This window comes from Lathamus discolor, chromosome 8, assembly GCF_037157495.1.
Source record: "Lathamus discolor isolate bLatDis1 chromosome 8, bLatDis1.hap1, whole genome shotgun sequence".
In the NCBI taxonomy this organism is placed as follows: Eukaryota; Metazoa; Chordata; class Aves; order Psittaciformes; family Psittacidae; genus Lathamus; species Lathamus discolor.
Genome location: NC_088891.1, coordinates 8,253,821 through 8,275,046, shown reverse-complemented (window position 1 = coordinate 8,275,046; position 21,226 = coordinate 8,253,821). Strand labels below are relative to the sequence as shown.

General features: G+C 45.8%; 1 protein-coding gene across 10 annotated transcripts in view; it reads left to right on the top strand.

Annotated features, from left to right (window-relative positions):
- The window catches only part of NTRK3 (neurotrophic receptor tyrosine kinase 3), a 210,112-nt gene that overhangs the window by 142,807 nt on the left and 46,079 nt on the right, over nucleotides 1–21,226 (top strand). The window lies entirely within an intron of this gene.

The following is a 21,226-nucleotide window of genomic DNA, read 5'->3' as shown; positions in this document are numbered from 1 at the left end:
GAGGGGCAAGGCAGTACTGCTGGGAGATTGTGTGAGGATTTGCCAAGACAAGTTTCTACACCTAGTGCAAGGAGTTTTATTAGGAGACTTATCTCTCAGGGAGCTTGACACTAAATGATTGTTCTGGCTGCAGTGGTTTTTTGTTTCAGGACATGCTGTTGCTGCAGGTCTCCCTGCTTGGCTGTGCAAATTGCTCTCCTGTTGGGTGCTGTTGTCTCTTAATCAGGGACAATTAGCTTACTAAGCTAGCAAGGAGGTGTTTGATGTAGTGGGGTAAAGGTGCCTGCTGCTTTTGGGTTCTTCATCAGGAGTTCATGTAAGGATGGTTGCTCCAGAAGGAGAGAGGAACAACACTGCAACATGCGGGGTCTGGCACGAGGATGTGTCTTAGTGGCTGTGTCTTAGTATCATTAGTATCATTGATGACCATTTATATGATGACATTTACATGTCATTTACATGACTTCAAGTTGCTGTGTCAACCTGCAGGTTATTGCTGGCATGAGGCTGGAGTGTGTTTGAACGGATATTGATGGATGTTGCTGGAACCCTCTTAGATAACCTGGTGAGAGTTTTGATGAGCAAAATAGAAACATGTTTTCCAGCATCCTTCTGTTCCTTTAACTTCCTGACATGACTTTCAAGCAATGTCTCAAAATGATGGCATGAGTGAATTTCTGCATGCTATTCCCTTCTAATGAGCGTGCCTCTAGAAACGACTGTGTGCTATGGTTCACAGGATTAGGTGATGGCTGAGATCTGTACCTTTCCAGGAATGCCTGTGATGCCTGAGACAAATGGTTGTCTCCTCACATATAACTTTACACACAGGGTGGGCGGCTGATCTGCACTGGATTTTATCCCTTTCATTTCTGGGGTGTGGGGAACAAATATGGGTGTTGGTAGCTCTGTCTTTTCCTTCCCTCTGCTCCAGGGTCTGCTCACGTTTCACAACCCAGAAACATTGCAAACAGAGGGTTGATTAGCCAGTTACTCAGGCTGCTGGTATGGTCAGCCTTAGTTCACTTTGCTTTGTATTTCAGGCCAACTGATCCTTACTTATGGGTTCCCACAATGTTTTTGATGCCGCCAGTTCCCACGGAGCTAGCCTAACATGCCCACGGGCTCTGACATACGCTGCAGAGGGGTTGGGTACTCATTTATCCTTGTGTTTGCTTCTTGGTCACCTCTGTTGCCTGATGTACCCATGTGAAGGCTCCGTGCCTGCAGTGAGTGTGATGGGCACAGTATGATGATGGCACAATACCTCTCTGCATGATGGAAGCAGTGTGTGGCCCAGTGGGACCTCGGGCTTTGACTTGCTTGGACAAGTGTTTGATGTGTGTGATGCTGTAGGTATATGGAGTCTCCATAGCTGCTTATGCAAGTTGCACGGGCTGAGTCTTGATGTCCTTTGCTGCTCTTTCGTTTGTTTAGATGTGCTTTTAAGAGTTAGCCCTACTTTTGAAGGTGGTGGTTTTCTCTACCACCAGGTCTTTAGCCTTTCCAGCATGTGTCTGTGCCCTGCTGTCCAGGGAGGCAGAGACAGAAGTCCCAGGAGCTGTGGACAGTCAGAGGAAGGTGCTTCTGCTGTTTCAGCAAACTGCAGCAGCACATCACCATTCTGTTCTGATCTGTACCCAGAACATGCTGCAGATCCTCGAGGTTAAGCCTTGGCATTAGCAGAGGATAAAGAGGCCTAGATACAGTAGTAAAGCTAAAAACCACAGGTCTGGGGGAGCAGCAGGAAGAGAGCATGCAAGAAATCAATGCCGGCTGACTTCATTTTTGCTTAACATTTTGAAGAGTTTCTGATGCGGTTTACACAATAAGTCAAAGAATCTTTATTAACTGTGTATTTACCAGCACCTGCAGCCCCTGATCAATTGGCAGAGAACTTTAACAAGCTGCAGGAAAGTCCATACAGCACTTTGAAGGGGAAAGATTATAACAGGAAAGTGGCACACACTCAGCTAGAAAAGGTGCTTTACCTGGTGAAGCAATGGCATATCATTTGTGATTTCTCCAATGTTCCCCCCTTTACCCTCTCCTCATGACAGGCAGGCTCGTTGGTGGTGCCAGCATGTGGTCTGATGTCACAGAACATCAACTGCCAGCCCCACATCTCTGATGGCCTGAGCTTGTTGTGCCACAGGGGTGCACTGCAGGCTGTAGGACATCCTACCCTGTGTCTCCATCATGGGGGATCACACACGTACTGTTTTGCCTTGAGCCCTAAAAAATTATGTAGGAAACTCAATGGTAGAAATAAGCTAATTCTCCCAATGTGGCTTCCTTTGCACTTCTTGTAAAGTGATGTGAGGAAGACAGGGCAGAGGGCAGATATGACACCTTTCTGCTTCTGCTGGGAGCTCATTTTGGTTGTGCCAGTTCCTTATGTTCTTCAGCTCTGAATTTCACCTCCTTGGATGCACCGTTGCAGTTTTGGGGGTTGTTTGTCTGTCTTCCTTACTGTGATTTGGTAATTGGTTTCCAGAGAAGTGGTAAGTGCCTGTTCTTACTGAAATCAGCACAGGAATTCAAGAGTGTTAACTGAACTTTTGCCAGACAGCGCTTTGAGGTGAAGTTCAGGCTTTGAGTTTGTCAAGTTAAGAGGTAGAATAAATCCCAACCCATGCTCCCAGTCCCAGTAAATAAACACAGTGTGATTCCTCCTCCAAGGGAAGGTGATGGTCTCTCCCGCAGTAAAGCAGAGTGTGAGTACAAGAGAACTACATGTGAAACTTGATATTCATTTAGAACTTGTGAGTGTAACTGCTGACAAATCAGCAGGAATAAATGTTGGCTGTTCTCTACAAAGTGGAGGGATTTGTTCCAAGCGCTGGTTAAATGATTTGCTCTGCTGTTAGTGACTCATTTGTGACCTGTGCCTGGTTCCTGCAGATGAGTTGACTTTTTGCAAGGATTTGCTTATGATTTCAGATTATTTGGGCTTTTTTCTCCAAGGGTTTGCTTCAGATATTCCTGTTGTGTGGCTGGCTGACTGGTGCTGCTTTTGTTCTCATGGGTGAGTGAATGTTTCAGACAGGCAGACGGAAATGTCATATGCAGAGATGCTCCTCAGTAATCCTTTATATGGGATTGTCCATAACCCCATGTTTCTGTTTCGTATCTTGGTGCTGGTACCACCCCACCAGGTCTGTCTGTAGACTACTGCTGTTCCCCATGCCTTTGGAGTAGGCAAAAGCTTGTTTTCACAGCAAGTAACGTCCATTGCTCCAGCCTGGATTTTGGGAGCAGCCTATGTCTGACCTGTGTGTGGGTCTCCATCCGTTAACGGCAGCTCAGCTGCTGCTGAAGATCAGCCTCTTTCATGAGAAGTCAGAAAGAGCCAGACTGGAGTCACATGAGGCTCGGTAAACTGCCAGGATGTCTGAATAAGCTAATCATGGCCAGGTCATCATTATCTTAAGTGAGCGAGAGCTGTGTCCAGGCTGTTTATTAAGATAATTGGGAGAGGGAGGGATGTTTGCAGTCTGTGGACTAGACCGCTGAGGTGATGGAGTGTATTGCAACACAGAATACAAGGGAGAAGGAGGTCTTGCGCATTGATGCTCTGCATGTGTCCAGGGTCTGGTCCTGCCAGGATGCAGTACTTGATGCCAATAACTGGGTTGTAAGGTGACATCATGATAATGCAGTATGCATATTTCAAACACCACCAGTGTGAACTTGCCTTCCCAGGCTAAAGAGTTGTACATCTGCTCAGATTTCCTTATGAAGCCTTGTTGCCTGGTGTTTTTAGAGAAATACCGGATCAATAGAGCATTCTGGTTTTGCTGCATCAGTGCCAAGCAATATTTGGGGACTGTAGGAGCAGCTGTGCATAGTCACTTCTTCCTTGGTGGTACCTGGTCCAGTCTCCCATAGACTGCTGAAGGTGGCTGCAGGTTTGCTTTGTGTTTCCCGAGACATATTTGTTCATCAAATGGTGCCAGAGGGGGTTACATGTTTAAGTGTTTAAACTCCAGTCATACACTCAGCACTGCTAGAACAACACCAGAATCACATGTCCCCCAAAGCTGTAGCATCTGACAGTGCACAGACGTTGCAGGTGACCGAGAAGGGACTCGCTTAAAGACAGGTAAGTGCCATTTTTCTCCTTCTAGGGAGCTATTGTGTGTAATATGCTGAATTCAGACCTGTAGCAGGACTTTTTTTGATGGATCTGCTCTAAATGCATAAGGGATAAGTAACTGCATTAGATGTATCAGTAAGGAGCTGCCAGTCCCTGCTCAGGAACTAGCAGGAGCTCTTCTGGCTGGAAACGCTGCAGATGTGGCACTGTGTGAGAGCAGAAGACCAGAAGAGCCAAGTGCTGCTGGAATCTGGGGTTAACCTCCTATTTGGGGTTGCTCCTATTTGCCCATCCAGGGCTGGCAGCTGGAAAATGCAAGGCTGTGGGAGGTGTTTGGTGGCTGCTCTCTCCTTTAGAAAGCTCAGGAGCACAGAACTGCAAGGGTGGCTGCTTGATGATGGTGCCAGTCTCTTGTTTTCATCAACAATAAGCAAAAAAGGCTCTGATGTTCTTTAACCCTTTTGCCTGGTGCCAACGAAGCATTACAGATGGATCACCTCCTTTGCTGCCATATGAAACGCTTGCCAGCAGAAGATCTGTATAGCCATGGCTTCAGAAGAAAGCAGCAAAGTCCCTGACAGTGCATCTTGGATGAAAATACTGTCCTGTGACTAAAATGAAAGTTCCATTTAATCCTGTTAACTGCAGAGGGACTCCTGGGAGTTGGGCACTGTTCTGTGTAGGTCCTTAAGCTCCTCTGCATGACTGTAATGCGTGAAGCATCTAATCTTGTGCCAAATTTCCTTCCTTGGATTCAGTAGTGCTGGCCAGAGCCTCAGAGAAAATGGGCAGATCGATATCAATAGCAGTCTTACAAGGGAAGAATATCTCTTGCCAAAAAAACCCAGAATCACCCTTAGGAAATAAAAAAGACTCCAGAGCATAAAAGATATTGTCAAGTACACCCAAGCGGGGAAGGTTTGACTGTGTCCCTTCTAAAGAAGAGAACTCCAAGACTCCAAAGAGAAAGGAAATGTGGTGATCATGAGCTGTAGATACAGCATAGACTGAAACCTGGCTCTCTGATCCTGAAAGGACTGCTGAAAACAAATGGGCTGCACAGGAATATACTGGGTAATCCTTTGAAGGGATGGTTCAACCTTTTGGGGCATGTCTGTGCCATTAGTTTATAGCACTGTGAAGCTCAGGTTTGACAGCTACCTGGGCTGTTCGCCTGCCAGCACAGGGAGGGAAGCACCCATACCTTGCTGGGCACAACCCACAGAAGACTTTGATGCCAAGCCTGCCCAGTCTGAGACCTCTCCATCTCTTGCCTGTGCTCCCTTCAGAGTAAAGACAGATCATCATGGGCTTTCACCAGATCTTACCCGGGCCCATGCTTAGGTTCCCCAACAAATCAGAGGATGGCCATCTCTTCTGTTACTTTGATGTAACACCCTTGGAACTGCCTGAAGTGATGTTCTTCTTTGGAAAAGTAAGTAGATGTTCTCTGATCACGGTGCAGGGACATGTGTATGTTTGTGTTTGTATGTACAGTAGGAATCAAATATCGATGGTGAAAAGGTGACGTTGGATTTCCAAGGAAAGAGACGCAATCACTAAATGTGATCTGCTGCCCAAGGCAGAGAACTGGAGGTCGGGATGGTAAAGTCTTCAGTGGATTAGGCTGTGACATGGAGGTAAGTTTTTATTGCAGCTTCCTCATCTGTAGTCCTGCATAAATGATTTAAGTCCCCCACAGTGCGCTGGTGGTATCTGTACACTCTGTCTGCCAGGGATGGATGAGAAGAGCCTGGCTTTGAGCTGGTCCTGGGCATGATTCAAGAAAGCAATTCTTGAGACTCTCAGCAGCCAGAACATCCCTGTGTTGTAGAGACTGAGCTGGAGTCTCCCACAGAGCTCAGGTTCAAGCTCAGAACAGCCTCTGGATTTGGAAAGAAGTGGGGAGCCACAAGGGTCCTTTCCCAAGGGACATTCCAGCCCAAGTACAGGCATTGCACATGCTGCTCCCTGCTTCCTCACAACCCCCTGAGTAAGGACTTTGTTCTAGGAGATATAGATTATATATATTTTAAGGCTCCATGAATAATTTATGGCCAAAGATAAAACCGAGCATCAGAGCTAAGAAAAGGCTGAGGATGTGAGGCGAGGAACCTTCCATTATTTACAGGCGAGGAACCTTCCATTATTTATTGTACTAAATCTTGACCTGGTAGCACCTTCTCCTTGCAATCCTTCCTTTACTTTGTGAAGCTTTCTTTTCTCCTAAAAATAAGAAGTATTCTCCTACTTTTGGTAGAGAATTGTAGCAAGGTCCTAATCAGCCCTGTGCAGCTTGATGGCTGATCTTTGAAGGAATAAAGGCTATGTCCTAGTGACCATGTGAGAGCCCAGTGGGGCTGCTGGGAGAAGCATGGACACACTGGCTTGGATGGAGAATGAAGGAGTCCCAGGTAAACTCTGAGATCAAACAAGGTTGAAGGGTGGTCATCTAGTGGTCAGCATGAAATGAGTTTATGGGTGTCAGCCTTGTTCTTGGCAGCCAGATGTCCATAGCACAGAAAATATCTATGGTTTCTTGGACTGCAGCAAATGCCAATGACTAGATCAAGAGCGTGGTTATATGGTGCTGGTTTGTGGTGTCCTGACCTCTTGGCAAAAATAATTAGTCAACACAACCTGACTGAATAGCACCAGAATCCTTAGCCAAAGAAGTGGAAAGGGTGGTTGGTTGCTTGCTTTTTCTTTGTGATGTTTTCTTCTTTTGTTTGATTCTGTAATCCAAGAGAAAGGCTGGGAGCTGAGCTTTCATTTTTTAAGTTCACAGCCTCATAGTTTTCTTTCTTATTTCACTTGTATTGCGGCAAAACTTCAGGTTCTGCTTGTCCTGTTTAAATGGCAAAATGTCATACCACAACAGCAGGAAACTGTCAAGTTGGTTTGTTACTGCCTTTTTAATTACTGTGACCGATTCATCGGCAAGAGTAATATTATTGCTAAGGGCTGGAGACACCTTCCTTTTCCATTGCTATACAGCCCCAGGGCTTGTAAAATGCAGCTTTGGCAACGAGGTGAGATAAAGAGAACTTCATTTATTTGCTGCTCTTCATTTGTGCCAGCACAAGAGCTCATGAGGCCACGCTCTAACCTGGATGCCTGGTATGATCCAAGTTAAAAATAACTCCACTGCCACCCCTTCTCCCTCAAAGGTTGTTTTTCACCCAGAACAGTTCAGGGCTCTGCTTTGCCACACAGCAGTGACAGCACAAAGGAGGGGGAGGCCAGTGGTAGGGTGGGGATGGCAGGCATCCACAGGGATGGGAGGAGGCCAAGCACCCAAGCAGGTTTTACTATCAGAGCTGGCAGCTGATAGCTTACAGCAAGCAAGTGCTGTGACACCCAGGGAGGCTGCTGTAAAAACTGGGCAAGAAATGATGTGGAAATGTGGTGTTTTTCTGAAGATTTTTATTTTTTAATAGAGAAAACTTTCAGCCCCTTTTTAATTCATAATAAAGAGAGCTTGAAAAGAAGCAGAGGGCAAATGAAGACCGTGAGGCTTGCTAACTTCCTTTAAAGTTGGAAGGTCACCTTTAAAAATGGATGAATGCAGCAGTTTGGAGGAAGCTCCAAGGCAGCAGGCCTGAGGTTCTGTACTAGAATAGGAGGCAGAACAAAGATGAAAAGAAGAATCCAGTTGGGATCTAGGAATAGCTGCAGAGCTGCACGTGCCCTAGGTGGGCTTACATGGAGGCGGCGTTTAACGGTGATGCTTTGCCCACTCTCTGAAAGCTGCTGCTGTGCGTGGTGATGTGCTGGATAGCCAGCTGGATGGTGCAGGAGCATGTGGAGCGGTGGTTTCAGTGTGGGTGTAAGCTGGAATTTGGGATAAAATTAAAGCACTGCCTGCCTGTTCGGCATTCAGGGGTGCTGAGTAACTCTAGAGATGTCTTGCTTGCTCTGGTTGGATTCATGATGACTTTCCTCCTTTCCTGGGACCTCTCAGGGAGTAGGAAAAGGGTAGTCACAGCAAGAGTCCTAGTGATGACTCACTGGACAGAGAGGTTTGGGCTGTGTTTTAGATGGTATCCTGACTCTCACTGCTTTGGTCCACTTTGTGAGCTGGTGAAAGTAGTGGTAGCACCATTGTCGTATGGAGTTACGTGAATAAATTCCCTTCTCCTTACCCTATCCAGATCAACATACTGGATGCTAAGATACAGCTATGTGCTTCACACTCCTTAGTTACCTGGTTCAGAAATCAGATATTTCCTTCCCAGAATACCCAAAAGATGAGATGTCACAAGGAAAGAAGCTCAACATTTGAAAAGGTAACCCACTTCGTGTCCGACACGGTGCTTTCACCCCCATCCTTCCAGTGCCAGCCCTTCCCACCTTTCCTTGGAAACCACACAAAGCAGCCTGGGAGCTGCCTGGTTGTGGAGCGAACACATGACAGCTCTTTAACAGAATCAGGCATATTCTCAGGGAGCTTCAAACAGCCTCTGGTCCAATGGGCTCCAAGTTTGGTCCCCAAATACAGGGCCTGGGAAAGCACAGGGAAATGCATTTCTCCCCACGTCTTTTCAGTCAAGGCTGAAGGGTGAGATTGCTCCTGTGAAATCATTGTGTAGTGGCTTGATAGAACAGGAAAAGGACAAAGAATTCCTATGAATCACAGAATGGTTTGGGTTGGAAGGACCTTAAAGCTCATCCAGTTCCAATCCCCTGCCATGGGCAGGGACACCTTCCACTGGATAGGTTGCTCAAAGCCTGTCTAACTTGGCCTTGAACACAACTAGTTTGTAAAGCTTTGGTATCTACTGAGAAATGCTGTCTACATGGTGTTTTGTCCTGCTGCGTTGCTTCTCTTTTTCTGTCTGTCCTATCTGAAGGTTTTTTGAGCACTTTTGCAATCAATAGTCAATAAGACTTGCTAAAGGTATAGCTTGGAGGCCATTTACAGTAAGGGAAACTGAAGCAAGTGGGTTGCTTTCTGCAGGCTATTGCAGTCCATATGGAAGCACGTGGGAGCACATGGCCAGACAGCGAACAGGACACGCAGGGACTAACGTGACCCTGACACTGGTCTCAGCTGTGTGTGCCCCAGGCAGAAGTTCCCTATGACAGAGAACGAAATGATATTTCTTAAGGGTTCACCTAGGAACTGAACTCATTTCATATGTAAGCACTTGCCTGTTGTTCCCACTGAGCCAAGGCGCAGGGGCATCAGACACATGCTATCTATTGCTTATTAAGTGGTTTAACAAGCCCAGCTAATTACGATGTACTCAAGGATTTTGTAGCTTATGAAAGCAGTCCCTGTTTGTTTGTGTCAGTGCTTTAATACATTAATACACCAATTAAACCTCGGGGTGTGTGTGTGCTCACACAACTTAACATACAGGAAAGCACGCTGATGTTTTGCATGTCAGCTGGGGCTTCTCTGGCTGTTTCAGATCCAGCTCTGAAGGGATGCTTGTGGTTTTACGCTCAACCTTGTCACCAAAGGAACACGCATCCTCTACATAAAAACATAGTTCTACCCCCCAGACATACATTGTTTTACAAGACTCTGGCAGACATGGGCACTCTCTGTTGTTAAGGTTTCCTTCTCTTAGACAGGCCTGGGAGAGTTTCTGGGTCGTTATTTCCATCTCGGTGGTGATGATACAGGCAATTTGTACATGAAAGTATTGTTTTCTCTCCCTCAATTAGTCCCGAGGGGTTAGCAGTGGGAGCATGCTGTCTGTGACATTTGCACTTGCTTGCAAAGGGCCCGGCACATTCGTTAAGCCACACGGGTAATGAGCTCTAATCAGTGCACAGGGCACCCAGTGTGAGTCAGTGCAAGGGTGGGGCTTGGAGCAGGCAGTGAGGGTCAGAGGTAAAAGCCTCCTTCAGTGCACTTATAGTTCAGTGAATAGGCGACAATAGTACAGGGAGGAGGAGGAGAAATGGCAGATTAAAGGAAATTGAGCAGCTGTAATAAATACACTTGAAATAGAAGAGCATCTAGGATGCAGTGATTATATTCCCTGCAGAGCTGAAGTGCTGAGGAGGGTCTGCAGAAAGGGCTGCCATACAAAACCACTGGCCTTTCGATAAGCAGGCTTACAGGGAATGCAAAATGAGTTGGAGAAAGCTGGCTGAGCTTTAATGCAGGTCTTTATGATACAGTTGGGAAGGCTGCCTTAAACATTCAGTCTAGTGAAAATAAAGACAAAGGCAGAATGAGAGGACTGACGTATGCCAGGCTGGCTAAGGAAGAGAGAGACAATGATGGGGCACTGTTGAAGTATTACAGTGAAAAGAGAGGAGAGGAAGAAGAAAGCAAGAGAAGACGAAAGGATGGAAAGCAGCAGCCACACTGGATACTAAGGATGTGTTTCAGACAGCAAGGTCCTTTTTCATATAAGTATCTCTGAGAAACAACAAAAGTGGCCTCGGAGCAAGGAGGGGTTTGGATTTTCGAGGAGAACAGTGAGCTAGTACAGAGGATATGGAGGAGAAAGTGCTTATCTTGAGAGCAATATATGGAGAACTTTGATGACAGAGAACGAAAGGCAGCTTATATCAGTGATAAGAGAAGGATTATTAAATATTTTTCATCTGCCAAAATTGCATCCAACTTTATAAAGGATGAAGAGGAAGCTGTCCCCATATCAGTGGCCAGCTGTTCAAGGGCATGGGACAAGGTGAGCATCGTCTACAGATGGAGATCCTGTAATGTGCACACCTTTGGGCACGCACATGACTCACCAAGCTTTTCACGGACAATTTAAATTGCCTGTCTAAAATGGGGCAGATGGATGAGAGTTGGAAGGTGGTAAATGTAATGGGGACAAGAGTCAGACCGGTAAGTTTAATGTTTGCTCTGGGAAATTCTTGGAAATCTCCTTAAACTTGAAGGGATTCTGTGGGAAAACACCTGGAAAAGCAACGCCCTGTGAAGGCCAGACTTATGTGGCTTGAAGTGTTGGGAGGTCACACTCACTAATCTGCTGTCATTCCCTGAGGAGCCAGCTGCCACTATATATAAGGGAAATTCGGTGGATACAGTGCACTGAGATTTTCAGCGAGTATTTGACAAGGACCAGCATCAGAGATTAATGACTGGGGGTAGGAGCATTGGTGTAGGATTTAAAATGAGAGCATGCATAGAAATCTGCCTTTGAGCAAAAGACAGGAAGGACCTATTGCTGAAAGTGTTTCCAATTGGAAAGTGGTTGAAAGTGATGGGTCTTGAAGGTCAGTCTCAATCACCTGTGTTTTTCATAATGTCTGCTAATGATCTGCAAGGAAAGCTTGAAAGCAGGAATCGTGCTTGCTGTACCAACATGGATGGGAGGGTTTCTTTACCAGCACTGACTGTGCCTGAGGTCCCAAATGTGCCCAGTGCCTTTCTAGATTGGGGATGTGTGTGAGAGGAATGCCAAGCAAAAGAGAAGCACATATTGAGAGAGCGCCTCTTTGACCCTCCTGCAATATTGTGAGCAGCACTGGGAATATAGCTACATTGGAGGAGATGTGGCATGAGGAGACTGCAATTTATGCAATGGAGACACAGCGCTATCCACGAAGAAAGGATAAATGAAGCAAGCTGGATAGCATAGGAATCTTTTCCTTCACTGAACTCCTCCCAGAAATGAAGATGTGATTTTGAACAGCTTGGTAATTATGTTTTTCCTTCATTATTTTTTTTTCATTATTTTTTCTTCATTATTTTTTCACTGCTTTCTCTACAATTCCGGTTTCTGGAGTCCTCAGATGTCTTGGTGTGAGCTCTGTGTGCAGGTGAATTGCAGCCCAGCTGTACAAATGCAGGAGTCTGAGTGAAGTTCTGAACTTTGAGTGCTCGCCTGCACCCAGATATTGATCTGGGTAGGTTTTCCCATTGCCTGCTTAAAAAATCCCTGCCCTGGGAAAAGGTTAAGGGACATGATTTAAACTCTGATTGCTAAAGAAAAGACATCAAGGTGACCTTTATAATACAAGCTGAATTTAGGGTCACTTCCCAAACTCAGATTGCAGTAATGAAACAGGATTTGCAGGCAGATTGATGGATTAGATTAGTGGCAATTGGCCTTTGTTTTTTCCGTCCCAGTACCTGATGCTGGCCTTCCAATTAAGACAGTTCAGGAAAGCAACATGTGTACTCTTGTTCAAGACATTTTCCGATGAAATGAGACTTGTCCTAGACTAGTGAAGAGAAACAGCTGATGACGTAGAGAACTTTCCACTGTTACGCTCCACTCTGTGCTCTGCTGCACCACCCACATATACTCATCTACACATTGCTGCTGCCAGCTTTGGGAGGTCCTTTTTTATGCCTCTGCATCCTCAGCTCACTGCAAAACGTTAGTTCCCTTTCCTTCCTTTCTCAGCAATCTTGCTCATTTTGGTCCTTTCCACTAGCAGCATGTTCTTGCTGCAAAACTTCAGTGTACACATTTAGATTTAAGCTGTTAAGCCACGTATAATATATATATATATAAAAGTATATATATAATCTTGGTTTTGTAGCTGAAGATCCTAGTAGGTTGCCTTCCCCATGTGTCTTGAATACCAACTTAGCAATCATCTAGACTTCACACATAGTTCGGTTAAAGCTGAACATGCACCTTTTCACCATCTGCAATCAATCATTGTCTTCTGAGGCTACCAGCACTGCAGAATGTTTTCTTGAGTCTCACCATGACCCTTAAGAAGAAATAACTAGGTATTTTTCCCCTGGTGCAGACACTGAAGTTTTGCCACAGGAGAAAACTGTAGGATTTTTTATTTTCTCCCCTTTCTTATACATGGTGAATTTTGCGATATTTCTCTGAAAATTCACCCCAACCATCTGCACCATAATGGTGTAAGACATTGCTGAAAGGTGACAGACAAGTGGACTAACATACAGTGTCCATGTTCTCCCCATGGGAGAGAGCCAGAGACAATAAACCAAGGTGCATTCTCATTTATGATCATAATAAAGGCAGGACACAGCGGGGATACAATACAACCAGTACCATCAGGGAAGGAAAGGCAGTGTCCTAACAAGACCATGTGGCTCCTTAAATAGTCCTGAGCTCCTGGTGATGATAGATTTCCAAAGCCTTGTCCAAGGAAAACTTTTTCTGGTTCAGTTCTTGCTCCCCAAAGAGCTCTGTTTCTGCCAAGGAGAGGAAGGTAGTGTTGGCATGACAGTGCCTCTGCTCAGCCAGTGTCTGTGAAACTAGTTGGATCCCACCATGGAACAGCTCTGGAGCCAATGAATAGCCAAGCCACTGCCTTTCAGAGGTCCTCTTCTGTAGGATGGATCCAGGGTTACTGGTGGGCTCCTTTCTCCTGTCTAGATCCACCCTGTTGTTACCCTGCTTGGGGAAAGGTGGCTTTCTCCTTGTGTGAAGCATCAGGACCACGAGTCCAATATTCATTGCATCCTACTTGTGACTCAGATGTAGACCAAAGGAGTACAGGAAGCCCCAACTATGCACAGACCTGGAGAGCTAAATAAGACCAGCTGCTATCCCCATCAGATTAGCTAATCCCTTTGTACAATGCATCCTTCTCTTTACTTCTTTATACGTAATTTGCTGCCTCATAACAATTGCTACAATTGCCCAAACCACAGTAATTTTAGAGCCCAGCAGGCAGAGTTGTCTCACATTACTCCTCCTTCAGGGGTTTCCTTCTGCAGAAGTTGGCAAGATGAAAAAGGGATGGGGTTGTGCAGACAGAACAAGTAGGGAGAAAGCCAAGGAAACCTCAGGCATAAAGAAAGATGGAACAAAGTCCATTCCGGGTGTTAGGAAAACATGAGTCTGAGGGAACACCTCATCAAGCCATAGACATAAATGCACCTCCTGTTTTGGTCCTGCAAGAAAGGGAGTCAGAGGAGGTGGGAAGGAAGGGGAAAGATGGAAATTGGGCAAATTGGAGAGGGGCTTTCTAATGAAATCATAACTTGAACCTGAGATCTGTCTTTCAACACCTCATGCTTTTACTCCATATGGCCCTTATTTCTGGAATTTTCTTGTTCCGTGAGTTTGGCTGCATTAGCTACTTGTTTAATGACCACAAAGCGGGAGAACGTTGTTGGCAGAAGAATGACTGGGCATGGGGCAAGAAAGAGCATCGGTACCCAGGGATCACAGAAGGAAAAAACGAGACAAAAATAAAGAAGCAGAAGATGCTGTTTTGTCCAAAATTGTCCTTTTCCTTTGGGATGATGATGAGGGTGGCAACCGCCAGAAGCATTTCCAACCTGCCTGGAGCTCTAGCTGGAAAATGCAGAAGACCAGGCCCTCTCACCAAATTTCCTACTTTGAGATGGTCCAGAAATTCTGCCACAACAAATTTTTCTGAAGCTCTTTCCATAATTCTGCATCTGGAGGGAACTGCGCTTCTTCTAAAAATACGTCTTCATTTTGCACTCAGCTTTAGGGCCAGCTCTTACTCTGTTCAGCGTGGGTTCTGCACTGGGGACCGCAGCTGTAGTTCAGCATTTGAACCATTTCCAAACCATACCTCCTTCTTTAATGCCACCCTCCTAATAGTTTCCATAACATATCTAATATATCTGGATTTTTTTTTATCATTTATGGTGGGTGCATACTATTTGTTGTAGGGAGTACTAGGTGCTAGCAGCAGTGATGCACTGCACACTTTGATGTCTGCCTGTCACTCCAGGTGGGAACTGCAGTCTAATCAAGGCTATTGCAAAGATGAAGGAGTTTTCCGGCGCTGCTCCCAGATAGAGGAGTGTGAGGAATACCCAATTCAGGGATGATGGTTGGGAAAAAAGCTCATGTCATGGCATGAGCCAAATAACCCAGCCCTGACTGACAATGTCCTGCTGGGATGTTGCAGTGGTGCCAAAACCCAGAGGATAGCAAAGGCAAAAGCTCAGGCTGAGTTTACTGACAGCAAACTCCTTCTTCCGATGGATCCAGCAGCTCTTTTCTGGCCTTGCAGCAGCTCAACATGATTCACACACAACCGAGGAGGAGCTGTGCCTGTGACAGGTACTGAAGTCGGTCCCTAGCTCTCTGCAGTGGAGCTTTGCCTGGGGAATAGGAGGTTGGATGCTGTCTGAAAGCAGGCACTGCCAGGCTTGTGGCCTTGCTGGAGCTGATAGAGCCATGGCAATGAACTCGCAGGCTGGAGTAGCCGATAGCCAAGAGCCCCTGAGACCTCAGGGGCAGAAGGTAAGCCTCTGTGTTCCTGCTGGGAGATGCTCTCAAAGCTGCGAGGCTGCTGCTGAGCCCTGGTCGCTTCCAGCTTTCTTGCGATTATCCATCTCGGCAATAGGATGCTGTTAAGTGTCTGATTGCTGCGTTGTTAAAGCCTTAAGCCTTGAAATCTGACTATTGTGTGGTCCCTCGAGGGACAGCCAATCCTCCTCTGTCCCTCCACCAGTAATCCCTCCCTTTCCTCAGAAAAATAATAAAAAAGGAAGACAAGTGATATCTGTCCGCAGCAGCGCTTTCCAATCAAGTGGAAAGTACCTGGAAAATGAAATCGGCTGGTAAGTTCCTCCAAAACACAACTCTATCTCTTTAAAATCTTCCCTTTTGAAGGGGTGAACTGAACAGCAGTAGCTGCTGATGTAAAACAAACCATTATTCCTCCTATCTCCTCTCCAAGCCCCCTCCCTGCAGACGCATGAGTCTGAGAGATGCAGATGCTCTCTGAAGATTATTTTCCTCTGTTAAATAAATTCACTTTCAAATAATGTGTAATTAAATGTGTGGTATTGAATTAATGTTTTATTCTGAGTGCTTTGGCAGCAGGGGACCTAGGGGCCTGGCTGCTGGAAAGAAAGCACATTCACCAGAAAGACTTCTTTCTCCTCTCTTTTTCCCTTTTCCTCCTACCCTGCCAAGATTCCCAGTCCTTGTTTCCAAGAGCTGCTCGCGTGTACCAGTGAGTCGTTGAGGATGATGCTTTGTGTAAGGTTCTTTTTACGATATGCTGAGGGTCTTGGGCATTTCATCCAATGCAAAGACCTCTGCAGCCCACTCTCGTCCCTCCTCTACCTGTCTCCTGATGGGCTTAGTCTTCCTCCTCAGAAGAACCCAGTTGTGTAGTTAACTTTTGTAGACAAAAGGCAGAACCTCAGTATGTGAAGCTGGTGCTAGACGTCTAACAAAACAGACTGATAAAGCTGGAAAGGCAGTTTTGCTTTGCAGTCTAGTGTCAGACAGGAATTACTTGAGAAGGTGCAGGAGATGATGGGAACACTGGTCAGTTTTTAAGTCTTTTGTTTGGAATGTCACTAAGGTTTTGGATCCACCAGCAGTGTTTTGTGTTCCCCTGGGAGCCAGCTGAGGTTGGTACATGGAGGCATGGATGGGCATGGGGTGAACCTGCACCCAGGCTCTGTAGAGGCGACAGCAGGAAGTGGGACCAGGGTGTTTGCCTGACCTGAGGGAATCTTGACGTGTGCCTTGAACAGAGGCAGGGACTGGTTTGGGCCACAGCTGGAAACTACTTACAGCTGTGTGCCTTCTCCCTTACCCTGACCCCAGTGGCTGCAGGGAGTCTTGCTTGCATTAGATTCCTTTAGGGAAGTCTTCCGGGTCTCCATAATGTTAAAATGGCTATTTTAACCATTGACACCAGCATCCCATAAGTGAAGGGATTTACCGTGTCAGATTAAGGACAGGTCCTGCTACTATGAGCTCTTGCATGCGTAATTCCAGTAAGTTGCAAATCTGCAGAACGAGAAGGTGGATGCTGACTTAAAGGCAAGAGCCCACTGCTGGGCAAGGTCCAATGTGCTGGGGGCTTCCTTTCTTTGTTGCTGTAGTCATTGTCAAACATTTGCTGGGGGTGATGCACAGGAGCCTTTCTCTTGCTGTAGCTCTTTTGCTTTGGGATCTCTCCAGGATGGCTGTTCATTGTGCAGGACTATGCGGTGTTGTGCATCCCATCTGAGACTGATCAGCACCCGGTTGCATGGGATGCTTTATATTGCTCTCTTCATAAGATAATTACTAAGATGTTAGTACTCAGATTTAGGGACTGAAGTGGTTGAGAAGAGCTTGAAATCATGTTTTGTTTCTGTAGGAGTGTCAGGTGGTTTAAACTGGAACAGAAGTTTTTGCTTGTAGTATTTGTCGGGTGGTGCCAGGCACATTCTAACATTATTGTTTTTCAGATTGTTTTTCCTGAAGAAGAGGAGAGTTTGCTTTGGTTTGGGTTTAAAGCTTTGCAGGTATGTTACACCAGATGTCACCTGCTTCCAAACCGTTTTCAGTGTGATGTGATGAGGGAGCCTGGCAGGCTCTGGGCTTGCATCTGATGGGTTGTTGGTTTAAGGGGTGATTGTGCTTTGCCTTTTTGCCAGCTCCTTTACACACAGACGCTCCCTTTACACTCACCTTCAGCTCTGAGGGCATTGTGCATGTCAGCTGTCATTGCCAATGGTTGCCGTGTGGCTGATATTGGAGCTGGTGCTACAGCAGAGATGCAGCAGCTCAAGTTGTGTCAGCGCAGTGGGTGCTAATCCAGTCGCCCCATGCTGCTAATCAAACCACTCTGTGGCGCTTGAGGTCTGTTTGCAGCCTTGAATTGAGGCTGACTGGAGTTAGCTGAGAACTGAAAGGCAGCCTTTTGTGTCAGGGCTTCCTCTCTACCTGCTATTGCAATAGCAAAAGCCAGAGGAGCTGATGGTGTCCTTGTTGCTAGAGATATGCTCAGAAGTGGTGGATGTAGGGCATTTTCAAAGCATCAGAAGTCTGGCTTGCAGATCCTTCTCTTCTGTTCTCTTTTCTGGGGCTTTATTACACTGAATGTCAGCTCCTGGCACAGACTGGTATTACTGGATAATTTTTTGTAGTCCAGATTGTCCAGCTAAATGCATCATGGCCTGCTATTTTTTACCAAGGTCCATTTAGCAGCATGTAGTGCATTAGCTCCAGGTCTGCAAGGTCGGCTGGGCAATAATGCCTCCTTCACTTCTGGGATCTGCACTCATGACTTGTGGCTGCTCCCAGGGAAAGAAGGGGATGGTAAGAAAATGCAAAGAACTCTAGAAAAACGAAGTAGTTGTCTTTTAAGGTCTTTATGAAGGTCTGCAGGTGCAATCATGACTAATAACATAATATATAGTCAGGCACCAGGGGCTGCCTGGAAGCAAGTTTCCAGCATCTTGGTAAGGTACAAGAGATGAGAAACAGTGGGAAGAGAGTCTGTGAAGTCAATGACTTATATTGGTTTTGCTGGAGATCAAGAAGCCTGAGAAGGGATGCAAAGAGAGGGGTAACACAGTAAAAGGGAGAGCACCCTTTGCACTTCAGATTGGTTCCATCAAGGCCAAAGGCGACATGGAAGATCTCTCATGGAAGTCTCTCACTCTGTTTTTGCTGTGTGGACACACACTCATGGCTATCAGAACTGTCATGCAGAATTAGTAATGTTGAAATAATGCTCCTGAAGTGAAGAGAAAGGTCTGAGTGAGGTGGTCTTGTCCACAGGGGTACAAAGAAGGGGGTGGGAAGGGCCTTGATGCACCCACATGTTGGAGCCCAACATGTGGCTCAGCCAAGGACTGTGTCCACTCCACAAGTTCCCAGAGATTCACATAAGCTTTCCATAAACCTTCATGATTTGGGGTCTTTTTGAAAGGGCTGTCAGAACTGCTTGGTGCTTATAATCACAACTCTTTTGAATCTGAGTCCTTGAAGGGTGCCTTAACAGAGGAACTTGGCAAAGAACCAGCATCTGGGCACAGAGCCGAGATGCTGAAGCCTGTATCCAGGCCTTTTCCCAGAGGTGGTTCATGTCAGAGCTGGGAGAAAAGTCACCAGAAGTGGAGGGCTACCTTGGGGTCCATCTAGGGAAACAGCCTGTACATGTCTCCATTTTCTGAAACGATGTGGGACTGATTCTCCCGTTGTTTCCATGTACTTCACAGCAGTCCACAATTGAAATCAATATCTTTCATTGACTTTGATGGATTTGCACCAGGCCAGGAGGGAGACTCAGACTCTGTGCAGCTGGGCTATGCATTATCTTCTCTCACTGTGAGACAAGCCTGTGAGAGAATGACTTATCAGTTCTCCACTGGCAAGGCTTTTTGATCTGGTCCTATCCAATCTGCACGCTTTGCTCTGATCAGGTACATTGACTAACTCATCAACACGTCTGGTTGACATCTAGGTTGCAATTGACTGCTTGACATGGAAGGCACTTTGGTAGTTACCTGTCTTAATGGAAAGATTTCCAGTGTAAATTGTAAGCTTTATTTATTTGATTTTAATTGTCACCGAGCAGGGAGACTATGCAGGGTTTATTCATAAGAATTATTTTAGCAGTGAGTCAAGAAAGAAGTGAATGAATCATATTGACTGAGAACTTTGCTACCTTTCTATGGACACCTTATGTATAAAGAAAAGAGACAATTCTTTGGCATAAATTAGCTGTTACAGCCAATGACTCAGCCACTACTGAAAAATGTCATTGTTGTTATCATTTATAAAGTGCTGTTGATGCAAATGAGGCTTTAGAAGCTTACAAAAATCAAGGCTGTTACCACAAAGAGGCCAGCCCAGACTCACATCAGGATACCCTTGAAAAACATCTAAAAGAAATCAGGTTTAAAACAGGGATTGAACAACAAGAGGGTCAAGAAATAGAGAAGAAATGCCATGAAATGACAAAGCTAAGGGAGGGAGGGAGGAGCCAGTGATGGAGAGGCGCAGGAAAGGACCTGCCTCTTGGGAAAACGGGGCCACATGTGGAGGAAAAGAAACTGATAGGAAATTGATTGTGGCCTTTCCTAGGCTAGAAGAGAAAGCTGCTGGTAAAGAAGGTGGCAAAAGTAAAAGGAGAAATTTATATTATTTTTCTGTGTTTCCCCAGTGAGCTACATGTTGTCTGTGAATTACCATAGCAAAGGCAGGAAACCCACTAGAAATGCAGCAACCAGACAGGCTGCTGTTCAGGAGTCTGAAAGAAAGTGGTGCGAGGAATTAATTTCAGACCTAGTGTAAATTATTCAGCTCAAGTAGGTTTGCATTTTGCTGTAACTTAAGCACTGGCACTGCTCGTGGTTTACTCTGTTTGGAGTTTGATTTGTCCATTTACCTCCCACTGTAGTCCTCTGTGTCCAAACACAGTCACGTGTATCCAAGAGCATTATCAAACCATGGTTTTAAAGATGCTGGCTGTGACGGGAATCTGAAATGCAGAATTTGCAGTGTCACTGAACCCATCTCTTCTTCTTCTGACCCCAGGACTGATTCGGAAATAAGACAATAATTGGAAAATTAGATTCATAAATGCACCCGTGCAACTTCCCAATTTCTGCTCATGTGATTGAAATGTGGTGGCTATTAGAAAAAATGTGTTTTCATTGCACACAGTCTGTTACCAGCTCTATATGCTTTAACTGGGATTTGCAGGTTGATCAGGGGTCTTTTTGCCTTGATCTTGCCAAAAGCAAGAGATTCTGCAATACGAGTGTGAAAGTTGGGTGGAGAGTCATTGACTCAGCAATATAAGCAAAAATGTTCTGGCTTTTCTAGGCTCTGTCCCAGGGGCCAGTGCAGAAGTGACCCATGAGGACATGGTGGATTGATGTATAAGAAAAGCAGAATTAATCTTGTTCCCTCTTCTTTCCTTGTATCCCATGGCTGTGCTGGGTTCAGAAGGTTACCAAACTAGAATATGTTTGTGTCAAGGAGAGGAGCAGACATGATTAAGGGACACATGGGAGAGAATATGGGGAGGAAGAAGTTGCTGTTTTTAGAGAACCACTTTTCTGACTAAGTGCACTTTAAGCACAGCTCAAGTCAGCCGTCCTGCAAAAGGTTCAGAGGAGGTTAGGTAAGATCCCATTGCAGATCCAAAGCTGCAACTCTTCTTCTATGGCTCTTCCAGAGAAAAGGAAAGCTTTCTGCACTGGAGGCAATTTGTAAAGCTGAGTGCAGTGTCCCAGAGTTACCCCGTTGTTAATGCTCTAGCTCACCGTCACTGAACTGAAGTTACGGGGCATTCCCAGCCATCTGCAGGTTGGGTGTTTTCTGATGTGGTTCATGTGTTATTCAGAACATCAGCGAAGACAAGAGCTTGAAACACATTCTTGTGTGCTAAGGCTTGATGTACAAGATGGAAGGTGGAGGACCTGCACAACTCTCCTTCTGTGTCATGCAGCAACATAGTAATCTCAAA